The sequence below is a fragment of the Perissodus microlepis genome, unplaced genomic scaffold (genome assembly GCF_051167445.1).
Source record: "Perissodus microlepis isolate ML-2025 ecotype Zambia unplaced genomic scaffold, ASM5116744v1 scaffold_26, whole genome shotgun sequence".
NCBI classification, from domain to species: Eukaryota; Metazoa; Chordata; class Actinopteri; order Cichliformes; family Cichlidae; genus Perissodus; species Perissodus microlepis.
The window spans coordinates 105,250-120,247 of record NW_028182048.1 but is presented as its reverse complement, the minus strand read 5'-3'; the positions used below and the strand labels follow the sequence as shown (position 1 = coordinate 120,247).

General features: G+C 46.8%; 1 long non-coding RNA gene across 1 annotated transcript; it reads right to left on the bottom strand.

The window, feature by feature from the left end:
- Positions 1–565: 565 nt before the first annotated feature.
- LOC146360552 (uncharacterized) lies at positions 566–3,963 on the bottom strand. Its single transcript, XR_014799635.1, has 2 exons — positions 2,447–3,963; positions 566–1,684 (listed from the first exon to the last, which is right to left on the bottom strand). It is a non-coding gene; the product is annotated as an uncharacterized LOC146360552 (long non-coding RNA).
- Positions 3,964–14,998: the final 11,035 nt, after the last annotated feature.

The window sequence follows — 14,998 nt, the reverse complement described above, 5'->3', positions numbered from 1 at the left end:
AAAATGTAAATGCAAAGGCTGTCGTGTGAAATTAAGAGTCTATGTAATCTAGCAGTCTGGGGTGTCCTCGAGCCTCTGAGATTGATTTCTGAAGAATATGGCTGGAAACACTCATTATTTCTCTGATGAGACCCAAACCAGCAGCAGGGCCGTGCAGAGACGTTTAAAGGGGCGGGTGCTTAAAGCTACAAAGGGGCACATTGAACCAGGCTGAATAACAACAACACACATTCATGAAGAATCTAATATGGGCAACAAGGCAAAGCAAACGTAGCCTATGTTTTACCTGATGGGTACAATGTTGCTGTTAAGGTGTTGCTGCTGCTCCTGCTGCTGATAGTGCTGGAGGGCAGGGCTGTGCTGATCTGAGACTGCAGACATTAAAAAGTCTGTAGGAGAGATGGTAGCTGATTAAACAAGTGTCATGAGATAATAACAACATGCAAAGATTGGTGACAGCGCTTGGAATCACAAGGCAACAAAAAACCGAGAAATAAACTAGACTGTGAATCACTCTTTGCTTCTCTTCTTCCTTCCATCCCATCATTTCATATATTAGATTAGATTAGATTAGATGAAACTTTATTAATCCCTCGGGTGGGTTCCTCCGGGAAATTCAGTTTCCAGTAGCAAAGCACCGAAAGAAGTTGCATGTTACAGATACATTAAGGGGAATGAGAGTAAGGATACAAGCATAAATACACCATACATACACATATATAGATACAGAATATACAATATGGATAAATAGGATTGCTCATTTGAGTGAGTATATTGCACAGTGGTTATTGCACAGTCAAATATAAGAAAAAAGACAAAACAAAAACAAAAAACAAATATTGCAAATATTGCACAGTGTAGAGAAGCACCTACAGCTCAGTTGTTCCCGCCCTCCCTTGTCCCCCTGTTTCTCCTCCCTCTCCCCTCCAGTGAGGAGTTAAACAGTCTGATGGCGTGTGGGACAAAGGAGCTTTTAAGTCTGTTGGTTTTTGACTTTGGGAGAAGCAGCCTGTCGCTGAATAGGCTCCTCTGATTGTTTACGACCGTGTGCAGAGGATGCCCGGCATTGTTCATAATGTCCATCAGTTTCTTTAAGGTCCTCTTCTCTGCCACTGTCACCAGAGTGTCCAGCTTCATGCCGACCACAGAGCCCGCCTTCCCGATTAGTTTCTCCAGCCTGGATGAGTCCTTCTTTGCTGTGCTGCTCCCCCAGCACACCACGCCATAGAAAAGGACTCCTGCGACCACTGACTGGTAAAACATCCTCAGGAGCTTCCTGCAGATGTTGAAAGACCTCAGCCTCCTGAGGAAGTACAGTCGGCTTTGGCCTTTTTTATACAGGTGCTGCGTGTTGCATGACCAGTCCAGTTTGTAATCACTCTCCACTTGCTGTCCATCTGAGAACAAGACACAACTTGCTATTGCAATAAACTATTATTTAATTATCCACACTTAACAACTCTTACACTTAATCTATAATAAAATGATGACAGAAAAATGTTATAGAAGCAAAACATTTCAGTTGTGCTTATTCTTTTTGTTTATACTGGAATACCTCTCCAACAACTGGTACATGTGTTAATGTTACCTGTGCTCTTTGTAATCCAGCTGCTGAGGGATCCACTACCTTTAGTAGCCTCACACAGCTCCTACTGTTTCCTCCTCATGTCCTTACCAGCCATGTCTGGACAATGTTATATCATGAGTAATCATTTAAAAATCCATATACATAAAACACACACATGCACACACAGTGACATTTTAGACCTTCTTCAGAATACTGTGTATACTGTGGGCACAAGTTTCCATCATGGTGCTGATCCAGAATCCTTCCCTTATTATTTATTACTAGAGCTACAATAATAAAGCAATGAGGGGAAAAAAGTAATAAATATGAAATAACGTATTTATGATGATTCCATTTGTTTCACTATCCACTCTGTGCAGGGAGAAAGCTTATTACATTTTTAAACTGTAGAGATACAATAATTTTGCTGCTGTAAAATCAGCATTTTGTCTTATTTAAAATATAAATCTAATATAATCTGTTTCTTAATGTATGTTCTTTAAAATACAGCGTGTTTTTGAAATATCATAATTATAATCATTATTATGTGGACATGCATATTAGATCGTTTTAAGTGAAATATAATCCCTCCAGAAAGGCAGGAAAAGCCCGGAAACTTACTTTAAAACTAAATATGTTCCCTAAAACGGTGACAGAGCTACAGACCCATGACAGCCTTACACAGGTAGCCAGCAGCTGTGACCAGCACTACTTGTGCAGTTAATAAAAGGACAGGTAATGTTTGTCGCGCTGTTGCACACACAGCACGCTCGTTTGTTTCAGTTCGTCAGTTGCAACAAGACAGCTTACCAACGTGTACGTAATAAGCCAATACTCCTGTGTGCTACACACTACAGTGTACGCTGTACACCTACTTACTGGTTGTGTCGCATCAGTCTGTGTCTCTGAGTTAACTTGTGTTTCTCCTACAGCTCCGGACCGCAAAAAATGCACGTGCTCTTTGTGAGCTCGTTCCCGGCTCGTAACCAGCGCGTTCTGCCGTCAAGGGCGATCATTGGTTAAATGTGATCATGTGACTGATGCAAGCCAGATCCTTTTATTTAGCAAAACTGTGACTAATAGTTAAATATTATTGTTGAGAGGCACAGACAGGACTCCGCACGCACACACACATATAAAACAAATAATTAAAAATTAAAAAATAACAATTGCCTCAACAAAAGGGCACTTTGGGCACCCATCAGGAAAGGGGCGGGTGCTCAAGCCCCTTCCGCCCCCCCCTCTGCACGTGCCTGACACTGAGCTCGAGCGCTGCTCCACCAGCTACAGGTTTAATATCAGATCAACAACAGTAGAAAAACAGAGACAGAGACTACCAGACAAAAAGAAGAATAGGAAATCCAACATCATCCAACAGGCTCTTTAAAATAATTCCTCTGTACAGTATTTACACACACACACACTGAGGAGGAGGAGCCTGTCACTCAGTCAGTACAAGGAAGCAGTCTGAATACTGCCCTCTGATTGGCCGGCACTCCTTCATCCAGTGTTCTCTTTATTTCAGGTGAAGCTGAGATGCATCCAGGTAACGGTGTGATGTCATCCGGAGCTGAGCCCGTCCTTCTGAAAGAGGTCAGAGGTCACCTAGTCGTCCCTGCAGGTACGTCACTGTGAGCTCTGCCCACTTGCATCCCAGCAGCACCTGTTGGCCAACGGGACCGGCCAGAACCAGCAAAACCCAACGGGACCAGGATCCGGTCCAGCGAGGGTCGGAGCAGTTGGCTGGACGTCCAGGCAGAGATATCAAACATACACAGAACACCACTGAACTGATGTCACGGAAACAGAGACGCTTCTTCACGTGATCCAGTCACATGACTCGGAGAGGCGTAGAGGCTGGCCAATCAGGTGTGCCTGTGGAAAGTGAGAGGAGATCACGGGTCAGAAGATTTTACCAGGGAATGGCTTGAAATTAAAACAAAGAAGAAGAAGGAGGTGATGAGGAGGAGAAGGAGGAGGAGGCTGATGTCCTGTTCAGTAACACTTACACTGAGATTCACTGCTCTGACCAGTAGGTGGAGCTGCTGCACTGAGACACCTGAAGCAGGGCAGGTGAATTTCAGTACAGGTGGAGAGGAGCGGCACAGAAGTCCAAGCATGTTCATGGATGTGATGAGCACCTGCGCATTACTCACATATAACTGCTTTTTATTAATTGTGAGTTTTTGGTGTGTTAACAAAAAAAGGAGGAATTTGTGAAATTCATTGTTATTTGATTAATTACTAAAGAAAGACTTATATTGTTAATTTGGGGTGGCTGTAGCTCAGGAAGTGCAGCTGGTCATCTTCTGACTGGAAGGTTGGTGGTTTGATCCTGGCTCCCCCCAGTCTGCGTGCCAAATATATTTAAAAAAATAAATCAGCATTTCAAATAGATGGCATGTCCATCATGTCATTGACTGCCACTGAGGTCTCAATCTGAAGACGGCTCCTAAAAATCACAAACAGAGGAGAGAATAATTAAAATCAGTTTGTTAAGAAGTTTATGCCTCAAACCATAAGTCCTTAGTTTCTCTGCTTTCTTGTTAATTATATGACATTCAGCACATTTTGTTACACAATTCTATTAAGCTGATAATTGGCAAGGAGGAATTAGTGTGTCTGTGAAGTTTCTCAGTCCACCAGGTCATCGTAGTCTAAGGAGCTTGGAAAGAAAAGCATCTGGACTTCTTTAAGTGTCTTGAAGACGTTTCACGTCTCGTCCGAGAAGCTTCTTCAGTTCTAAGATCAAATGGTGGAGAGTCCCAGACTTATAAGCCATGTGGGAGAGGTGAAACATCTTCAAGAAACTGAAAGAAGTCCAGAGGCTTAGATTAATTAGTATGGTACTGACAAAATTTGATCAGCCCTGCACAAAACAAGACTTAACTTGTCCTTTATCTTAAAACGCTTTATATTTAGTTAAATCTAACATTAAAAAGTAACCAGTATTGGGATCAGAGAAATTATTTTACTGCTATTGTTCATATTACCATGGCATTAATAACATAATCTACAAGTATTGATATTGCATTCAGAGGTTTAAACATATTGGCACCCAATTAATTAGCCTTTAGTACAGGAGCAGTGATAACCACTTTAAACTGTTGAGTTGAATCTATAATCTTAAATGCTTTTGATAATCTTGAATGTTTATATGCAGATTACATTGCATTATAAAAGAAAGGCTCAACTTTGACTACAGTCTGGGCCTGAAAGTCTTGACAGGAAGTGCAGGCGTTTGAGTGAAAGTGAAACTAAGCAGAGTGTGAGTGACGTGGAGCTTAGAAGGTTAGTCTTACAGCAAGAATAGTAGCTGAGCAGAGACCTGAGTGTATTCAGCAACCTGCTGTGTTTGAGTTTGCTTGGTAACAGTTGACTGAGAATAAGTCAGGAAGTATACTTCTAAAGTGTCTTTGTTTCCTCTGTAAAGTGTGCATTTTGGTTGCTATTTTGAGGAGTTGTTTGGATGATGCTACTTGAATAACCAGGTTATTCATTATTATCTTTTATACTTTTATATTCTTTTATTAAGTTTTAAGTAGTATCATTTGATTAAAACATTTATTCAATATATTACACATATAGTTTCAGTTGTGCTGGCCTTCTGTCTGGGGAAAAGGTTACAAGGTTTAGCTGGTGAGGGAGAGGTGAAACTGAGTGCATGTCAGGTCGACACATACACACACATAAGTAGATAGACTCATTTGTAGGTAAAAGTTTAATCATGTTATGCCTGTCGCTGCGAAATTGAGTTTGCAAAAGAACAGTTTGCTGCAGAACCGCTGCTGATGTTCCAAGACGATAAACGGGCGTCCGGCAGCGACAGGATGCACCTGCCGTGGAGACGGAGACGATGTTCTTTCAAACTGTGTTAAAAGTCATTGTGGTTTTGATTTGACGTATGCATGTATTGTATCTGCTTGAGGCATGAGGGGGCGTCAGTAAATATGCCCTGATGCTATAAAACCTTTCCTGTGTAGTTTTTTGGGCGGAGATCTACAGCTGATGTTATGCGGTGTACATCTCCCCACGCTGCGTGTGTTCATTAAAATCATCGTTTTGACTACTCCGGCCGGACCAGTGTTGTTATTTGGATTTCCTCCTATATCCCTCCTTAATATTTGAACCTTAACACCAGTCAATAAATTTGGACTGTAAAACTTACCAAAGACTGTGACATAAACCAGGACGTGTGTTGCTTATATATGAAACCCAAGAGAAGCATCTCATCTGCATGTCCTGTGAACCTAGAACAGAGGCAGACAGACGAGCACAAAAACTCGGATGAAGGAAATTTGAGAAGGACCACACCCTGACTACTTCTTTAGATTACATTACCCACAGTATTTAAACATGAATACATTAGATCCGAGTAGTAAAAAGTAGCATTTTGCTTTCTTTTCAACATATGACAACAGAAGGACAGCCCATCTTAGTTGAAAGCCCACTCACCACGACAAGGTGCGGGCCACGAGTGGGAACACGGGACAAGACAAACTTGGCAAACAAGACAAACTAAGACAGGACAACATACAGATATACATATACTTCATACACATCAACAATACAAGAAAAAAAACATGTAAACAATAACAATTTATTAACAATAACATTTTATGTTAACAGTTTGAATTTTAAATACTGAATGCAAACTCATTAGAGCAAAACGTACTCTCATTTAAATGAACTAGGGCCTGTTGTGTGTTTGTTGTTGGTATGTGTTTGGCTGGAAAGCTGAGCCATCAGTGTGTGTACAGCTAACGAGAATAAAAGGGAAATGCCACAGAATGCTGAGTCGTGGTCGTGCCGTGCCTCCGACCTGTCACAAATTCCTATCAGCAATTACAAAAGTAGCAAACAGTGGCAAGAGACCTGTTTTCTGTTTCTTCTGCTGATGATTCAGTCCTGTTTATGTGGACTGTAAACCATGGGCAGCAGAGGAATAACTGGCAGTAACTGATAACGACAGCTAGGACTGAACAACTAGTGATTTATTGTAAGTTAAATATAAATTTAGTTATATTCTTTGACCAGATATCTCTCTCTCTCTCTATCTATCTATCTATCTCTCTCAATTCTAATCTAAAATACAATATATGTGCAAAAACACGGCAGCAGAGGACGATTTGATTTTGTCTTGGGAATAAATCACTACTGGAAATCACAGGACTCAGATCAACACACGTCTGCTCTCCAGAACCAGGACGACGTGCTGAGATCACGGTGGGCGACAAATGTTCATCAGCAGAACGATGAGACAGAAACACAGAAGAGCCGTTTGGAAAGGCAGGAGGTACAGTGCTAACAGGCTGCAAGAAATATAAATACTGACTCACGTCTGTCTCTATCAGTACTTATCATTCAAAAGATACGACACACGTGTACAAAGAAGTGTCCAGGTTCATCCTGACCATCAACCTTTCTGACTGAAGGGCATTTCTGCCAGCAGGACTTCAGATATAAGCCGTGACGTGAGATATAAGACAATAACACTATCAGTCATGGTCTGGCATTCCCAGAGCACAAAGCTCAGCAGGACATAAACAGTGTGGAGTCATCAACATCATCAACAGAAGGAAAAGTCTGGAGAAGTCTTCCTGCAGGTCCTCACAGAGACGCCAGAGAGCTGCTCAGAGAGTTCAGAGTGAGCTGAAGGATGAAGGTCAGACCATAACATTCCTCCAAAAGTGCCTTCATGGACCTGCAGCCGAGAAACCGATGCAAAGTGTTTATGCAGGTGAGAGAAGTTCACCTGAGGGCTCTTATTCAGCGTGCATGCCGAGCGCTGAGAGACGGAGGTTGTGCTGCAGGCAGACGTTTGGACGGCGACTCAGACTTCTCTTCTAGATGTCGTCAAATATTTGTCTACGAGATGACGACGAGACAGGTACCGTCCTCCCGAGTGCACAAAAACACACAAGTGAACACAGCAGCACACAAATCCACACGTCTGTGGACACGTCAGGACAATCTATAATCTTCCAACACAAAAACATACACTGAAGTAAACACACAGAGCAGTAGCAGATTTTTTTTTAATGTGTTTTATTTATTTTCATTTGCTGCTAACTGCCTTGTTTTCATTTGTAGTTTTTGTAGTAGGAAGAACTACAAAATCTACAAATAAAAAAAGTGCAGTTAACAAATGTAGTGCTCTCCACTATGTGAACCCCTCAGCTGAATTTTTAGGTTTTTCAGTTCAAGCCAATGAAATGAAATCCAAAAATTCAACCCCAACAATCAAATGATCCCCTATGAGCAAGCACTCTGGCAACGGTGGAGAGGAAAAACTCCCTTTTAACAGGAAGAAACCTCTGGCAGAACCAGGCTCAGGGAGGGGCGGTCTTCTGCCATGACTGGTTGGGAGGTGAGGGGCAAAATAAAATCAAACATAAAGGAGAGCACAGCGTATTTATGACAGGTCGGTGGACTGTGGCTCGAGTTCAAAAGATGCTCGAATCCCGCCTGAGGTGGTATGGACACGTGATTCGAAGCGATGAGAACTCAGCAAAAACGACTATTAAGGATCGACCCAGACGGACGCCGGCCTCGAGGCAGACCGAAAAAACGGTGGATGGACAAAATCAAGGAAGACATTAAGACCATCAACGCGTCACCTGAGGACGCCTTGGACAGAACCAAACGGAGAAACCTTTGCTGAGGAGCGGACCCTGCACCAGCGGGAACAACGCCAGGATGAAGGTGGACTGTGGCTGGAAAAGATCATTACTGTTTTTAAAGGGTAACTGGTCCACATCCACAATTACAGTAGAGCTGTAATTGTGGATGTGGACCACAATCCACAATTGTCGATGGGACGTGTGCATGCAAGAACACGCAAGCGATCATGATAATAATCATGACGCTCTGTGGGGTCATGATAATAATCATGACCCCACAGAGCGTCACGATAATAATCATGAGCCCACAGAGCGGGACATTCGCTTCAGCCGAAAATCTTAGAGGCGACCCAGAAAGCTGCAGGAAGAGCAATGACACATCCGGCAACAGTTAAACCTACTTTAAGTAGGTTTAGACCCCACGAACCAAGGGATTCTCTTTCTGTTGTCTGTTGTTCATGTACTGCTGGGCGCTGAAGATTTTCCACAGTTTGTCTGAGTTCTGCAATCTCTTGCCTCAATTGTGCGTTTCCTTGCCCGAGTTGTGCGTTTTCTTGACTGAGTTGTGCGTTTGCTTGACTGAGTTGTGTGTTTTCTTGATTGAGTTGTATGTAGTTTTGACTGAGTTGTGTGTTTTCTTCACTGAGTCGTATGTTTTCTCGAGTGACTGTTAGGATATGTTGATTGAATTCTATGAACATTTCAGTGAGTTGTGCGTTTTCTTCCCTGAGTTCATCTGTCGTACGCTGCAGTGGGCCTGACTGATCTCCGGTTCCCTGTGACATTTCTTTAAAGGTTAAAAGCTCAAAAGTGTCAAAAAGTTAAATCTCTGAATGATTTAAATGCAAAGGTCAGCTTTGTCTAAAACAACTGGCTCTTTCTGATGTAAACTGTTAAACGAGCTCCTCTATTTAAGGACTTGGTGGGTGTGGCAGAGAATGTGATGTCACCGTGACATAACAATGATCCTTTGAGAAGATCAAAGGATCATTGTGATGTCACCGTGACGTCACAATGATCGTTCGAGAAGATCAAAGGATCAAAGGAGCGCTGTGGATCATTCTGCGCATGCTCAGATCAATGAACGGGAGAATTATTTGTAAATACTTTGCTATCTAACAAAGGTGCTTTTAGCAACAGCTGGTGGTGATTCATCGTTATCAACCCTTAAACTCGTGAATTGGCTCTCTAGCTTTTACGTTTCGATTGCTACTGTTGTCTATCACATATGTATTATTTGCAACCCAGCTTACCTGTAAAAACAGACACACAGCAGGTAACAGGAACTACTCTGTGCGCCAGCTCGGCACCACTCTTCTTCTAGCGAGGTGTTGGCTACTGATGCGTAAGACACCGAGCGCCCTCTGCTGGCGGAACTTATATTACAGACATTAACGGTAGTTTTCCCCAAAAGAAAGTGACTTGAAGCATAAAAATAAAATGGGAGGCTGCAATTTTCATGTACTCATCTATACCATAGTGCCACACAAGCCCAAAACTTAATTTATCACATTAAATAAATGTGAATGGCTAGAAAAATCTAAATCAAAATATGAAACTCCAAAATAAAGTTTATTAAAAGCCACTGAGGTTACAGTGATCCTGAATTATATGTGCATGTGCTTTGCAGTACATTAGGCAGGTCAGTTCTTTATTAACGAGGCCATTTGGCTGGAAAGCTGAGCCATCAGTGTGTGTCTGTGGACACGTCAGTGCCTGCAGACACTTTAGAAACGGCTGTGCTTCACTCTAACACTTTAACACTAAAGAACACTGAGGAAATGAACAAACTGACAGTTAACAATATGGAAAAATAAAAGGATCTCTCTGCTGCTGAAAAGTGTGAAATAGCTAAATGCCTTGGACACGTAGTGAAAACCTGAGATATTTCATGAAAACTTAATCGCGATCACCGCGACGTTAGGAGATCTGTGGCTGAGTCAGAGCACACACGGGTTCGTGCAGATAAAGGCACAACGAGGAAGGTTTCTGCAGGACAAATACATCCCATTAAGAGAGCAGCTGCTAAAAGGCCATTACAAAGCAGCAAACACATATTTGAAGCTGCTGGTGCCTCTGGAACCCCACCAACATCAAGGTGTAGGACATTTTGGACAATCTATAATCGTCTAACACAAAAACATACACTGAAGTAAACACACAGAGCAGTAGCAGATTTTTTTTTAATGTGTTTTATTTATTTTCATTTGCTGCTAACTGCCTTGTTTTCATTTGTAGTTTTTGTAGTAGGAAGAACTACAAAATCTACAAATAAAAAAAGTGCAGTTAACAAATGTAGTGCTCTCCACTATGTGAACCCCTCAGCTGAATTTTTAGGTTTTTCAGTTCAAGCCAATGAAATGAAATCCAAAAATTCAACCCCAACAATCAAATGATCCCCTATGAGCAAGCACTCTGGCAACGGTGGAGAGGAAAAACTCCCTTTTAACAGGAAGAAACCTCTGGCAGAACCAGGCTCAGGGAGGGGCGGTCTTCTGCCATGACTGGTTGGGAGGTGAGGGGCAAAATAAAATCAAACATAAAGGAGAGCACAGCGTATTTATGACAGGTCGGTGGACTGTGGCTCGAGTTCAAAAGATGCTCGAATCCCGCCTGAGGTGGTATGGACACGTGATTCGAAGCGATGAGAACTCAGCAAAAACGACTATTAAGGATCGACCCAGACGGACGCCGGCCTCGAGGCAGACCGAAAAAACGGTGGATGGACAAAATCAAGGAAGACATTAAGACCATCAACGCGTCACCTGAGGACGCCTTGGACAGAACCAAACGGAGAAACCTTTGCTGAGGAGCGGACCCTGCACCAGCGGGAACAACGCCAGGATGAAGGTGGACTGTGGCTGGAAAAGATCATTACTGTTTTTAAAGGGTAACTGGTCCACATCCACAATTACAGTAGAGCTGTAATTGTGGATGTGGACCACAATCCACAATTGTCGATGGGACGTGTGCATGCAAGAACACGCAAGCGATCATGATAATAATCATGACGCTCTGTGGGGTCATGATAATAATCATGACCCCACAGAGCGTCACGATAATAATCATGAGCCCACAGAGCGGGACATTCGCTTCAGCCGAAAATCTTAGAGGCGACCCAGAAAGCTGCAGGAAGAGCAATGACACATCCGGCAACAGTTAAACCTACTTTAAGTAGGTTTAGACCCCACGAACCAAGGGATTCTCTTTCTGTTGTCTGTTGTTCATGTACCGCTGGGCGCTGAAGATTTTCCACAGTTTGTCTGAGTTCTGCGATCTCTTGCCTCAATTGTGCGTCTGCTTGCCCGAGTTGTGCGTTTTCTTGACTGAGTTGTGCGTTTTCTTGACTGAGTTGAGCGTTTTCTTCACTGAGTCGTATGTTTTCTCGAGTGAGTTGTGCGTTTTCTCGATTGAGTTGAATGCTCTCTTGCCTGTGATGTCTGTTTTCTTCCCTGAGGCGTGTGTTAAATTCAGCGATGTCTAAGTTTTGATCAACAACAATATGTAGAATTTCAACTGCCGTACGCTGCACTGGATCTGACTGATCTCTGCTTCCAGATGGATTATTCGACGTTCCCTGTGACATTTCTTTGAAGGTTTAAAGCTCAAAAAAGTTAAATCTCTGAATGATTTCAATGCAAAGGTCAGCTTTGTCTAAAACAACTGGCTCCTTCTGATGTAAACTGTTAAACGACCTCCTCTATTTAAGGACTTGGTGGGTGTGGCAGAGAATGTGATGTCACCGTGACATAACAATGATCGTTCGAGAAGATCAAAGGATCAAAGGAGCGCTGTGGATCATTCTGCGCATGCTCAGATCATAAAGGTGCTTTTAGCAACAGCTGGTGGTGATTCATCGTTATCAACCCTTAAACTCGTGAATTGGCTCTCTAGCTTTTCGATTGCTACTGTTGTCTATCACATATGTATTATTTGGAACCCAGCTTACCTGTAAAAACAGACACACAGCAGGTAACAGGAACTACTCGGTGCGCCAGCTCGGCACCACTAGGCTGTGTCCCAATTCAGGGTCTGCACGCTCGAAGTACGCGCACTACGCGTACTACGTACGGTGCGTACTATAAGTACGAGAAGTGCGGAAGTGAGAGGCTTGTGAAATGGGACGGTCTAGCCTTCGTCGTGCTGTTCAGGTTGCCTAGCATATAGTCCATATAGTCCAAAAAGGCCCAGATGGCCAAGTTCAGGGGGCCGACAGCGCAGGAGGCCAAAACAGTTCAGTTCCGGAGGCCGACCATGCGAATGGCAGCGGCAGTGGGGCAGGTCCGGAGGCCGGCCACGCAGTAGGCAGTGGCGAGGAAGTAGTTCTGGGGGCCGACCGTGCGGACGGCAGTGGCGACGTGTAGGAGGTCGTCCACGCGGAAGGCGGGGGCGGCAACAGAAGTCCGGAGGGCGGCCACGGTGGTGACGACGCCCAACAAGCGGCCTGACAAATGCTCGATGACGTTGAGGCGGCAGTTTGGGACCTGAAGGTGGCGTGATCCCTGCGGCACCAGGTGAGGCGGAGGCTGGACCAGGCGGAGGTGAAGCCGGACCAGGCGAAGCGGGTGAAGCTGAGGCGGAGGCTGAAGCCGGACCAGGCGAAGCTGATGAAGCTGAGGCGGAGGCCGAAGCTGGACCAGGCGAAGACGAAGCTGATGCAGAGGCTGGGCCAAACGAAACTGGTGATGCTGAAGAGGAGGCCACTGCAGGCGACGCTGGAGCTGATGCGGGGGCTGGACCAGACGAAGAGGATGAAGACACGGAGGCTGGACCAGACGAAGAGGATGAAGACACGGAGGCTGGACCAGACGAAGAGGATGAAGACACGGAGGCTGGACCAGACGAAGCGGGTGAAGCTGAAGCAGAGGCTGGACCAGGCGACGCTGATGAAGCTGATGAGGAGGCTGCTGCAGGCGACGCTGATGATGCTGATGAGGAGGCTGCTGCAGCGGAAGCTGGACCAGGCGAGGATGAGGCTGCTGCAGCGGAAGCTGGACCAGGCGAGGATGAGGCTGCTGCAGCGGAAGCTGGACCAGGCGAGGATGAGGCTGCTGAAGCTGGACCAGGCGACGCTGAGGATGCTGAAGCTGGACCAGGCGACGCTGAGGATGCTGAAGCTGCTGTTGCTGCCGGCGGCGTGGGTGAGGCTGCAGCTGGCGGCTGGACGGGCTCCTCGGGCCCCTCCAGCTGACGAGGCAGGAAGCTGGCTAGGTTCTCCTGAACCTCCAGCTGACGAGTCATGGGGCTGGACGGGCTCCTCGGGCCCCCCAGCTGACGAGACAGAAAGCTGGACGGGCTCCTCGGGCCCCCCAGCTGACGAGGCAGGAAGCTGGACGGGCTCCTCGGGCCCTCCAGCTGACACAGTCTCAGAAACAGCAGGTGCGGGGACCTCTGGCGGGGACAGAACAGAACCAGCAGGTGCGGGGACCTCTGGCGGGGACAGAACAGAACCAGCAGGTGCGGGGACCTCTGGCGGGGACAGAACAGAACCAGCAGGTGCGGGGACCTCTGGCAGGGACAGAACAGAGCCAGCATGTGCGGGGACCTCTGGCGGGGACAGAACAGAACCAGCATGTGCGGGGACCTCTGGCGGGGACAGAACAGAGCCAGCATGTGCGGGGACCTCTGGCGGGGACAGAACAGAGCCAGCAGGTGCGGGGACCTCTGGCGGGGACAGAACAGAACCAGCAGGTGCGGGGACCTCTGGCGGGGACAGAACAGAGCCAGCATGTGCGGGGACCTCTGGCGGGGACAGAACAGAACCAGCATGTGCGGGGACCTCTGGCGGGTACAGAACAGAGCCAGCATGTGCGGGGACCTCTGGCGGGGACAGAACAGAACCAGCAGGTGCGGGGACCTCTGGCGGGGACAGAACAGAACCAGCAGGTGCGGGGACCTCTGGCGGGGACAGAACAGAGCCAGCATGTGCGGGGACCTCTGGCGGGGACAGAACAGAACCAGCATGTGCGGGGACCTCTGGCGGGGACAGAACAGAACCAGCAGGTGCGGGGACCTCTGGCGGGGACAGAACAGAACCAGCAGGTGCGGGGACCTCTGGCGGGGACAGAACAGAGCCAGCATGTGCGGGGACCTCTGGCGGGGACAGAACAGAACCAGCATGTGCGGGGACCTCTGGCGGGGACAGAACAGAGCCAGCATGTGCGGGACCCTCTGGCGGGGACAGAACAGAGCCAGCAGGTGCGGGGACCTCTGGCGGGGATAGAACAGAGCCAGCATGTGCGGGGACCTCTGGCGGGGACAGAACAGAGCCAGCAGGTGCGGGGACCTCTGGCGGGGACAGAACAGAACCAGCAGGTGCGGGGACCTCTGGCGGGGACAGAACAGAGCCAGCATGTGCGGGGACCTCTGGCGGGGACAGAACAGAGCCAGCAGGTGCGGGGACCTCTGGCGGGGACAGAACAGAGCCAGCAGGTGCGGGGACCTCTGGCGGGGACAGAACAGAGCCAGCAGGTGCGGGGACCTCTGGCGGGGACAGAACAGAGCCAGCAGGTGCGGGGACCTCTGGCGGGGACAGAACAGAACCAGCAGGTGCGGGGACCTCTGGCGGGGACAGAACAGAACCAGCAGGTGCGGGGACCTCTGGCGGGGACAGAACAGAGCCAGCAGGCACGCGGACCTCTGGCGGGGACAGAACAGAACCAGCAGGCACGGTGGCCCCTGGCAAACACATAGCAGACTGCAGCTGCACAGAGCATTGACTCTGCTCAGGCAGTGACAGCCGGGTGCAGTCCTCAGCTGGGTTCCTAGCCTCCAGGGGTCCAGAGTGGGCTGAGGGCTGAAACTCAGC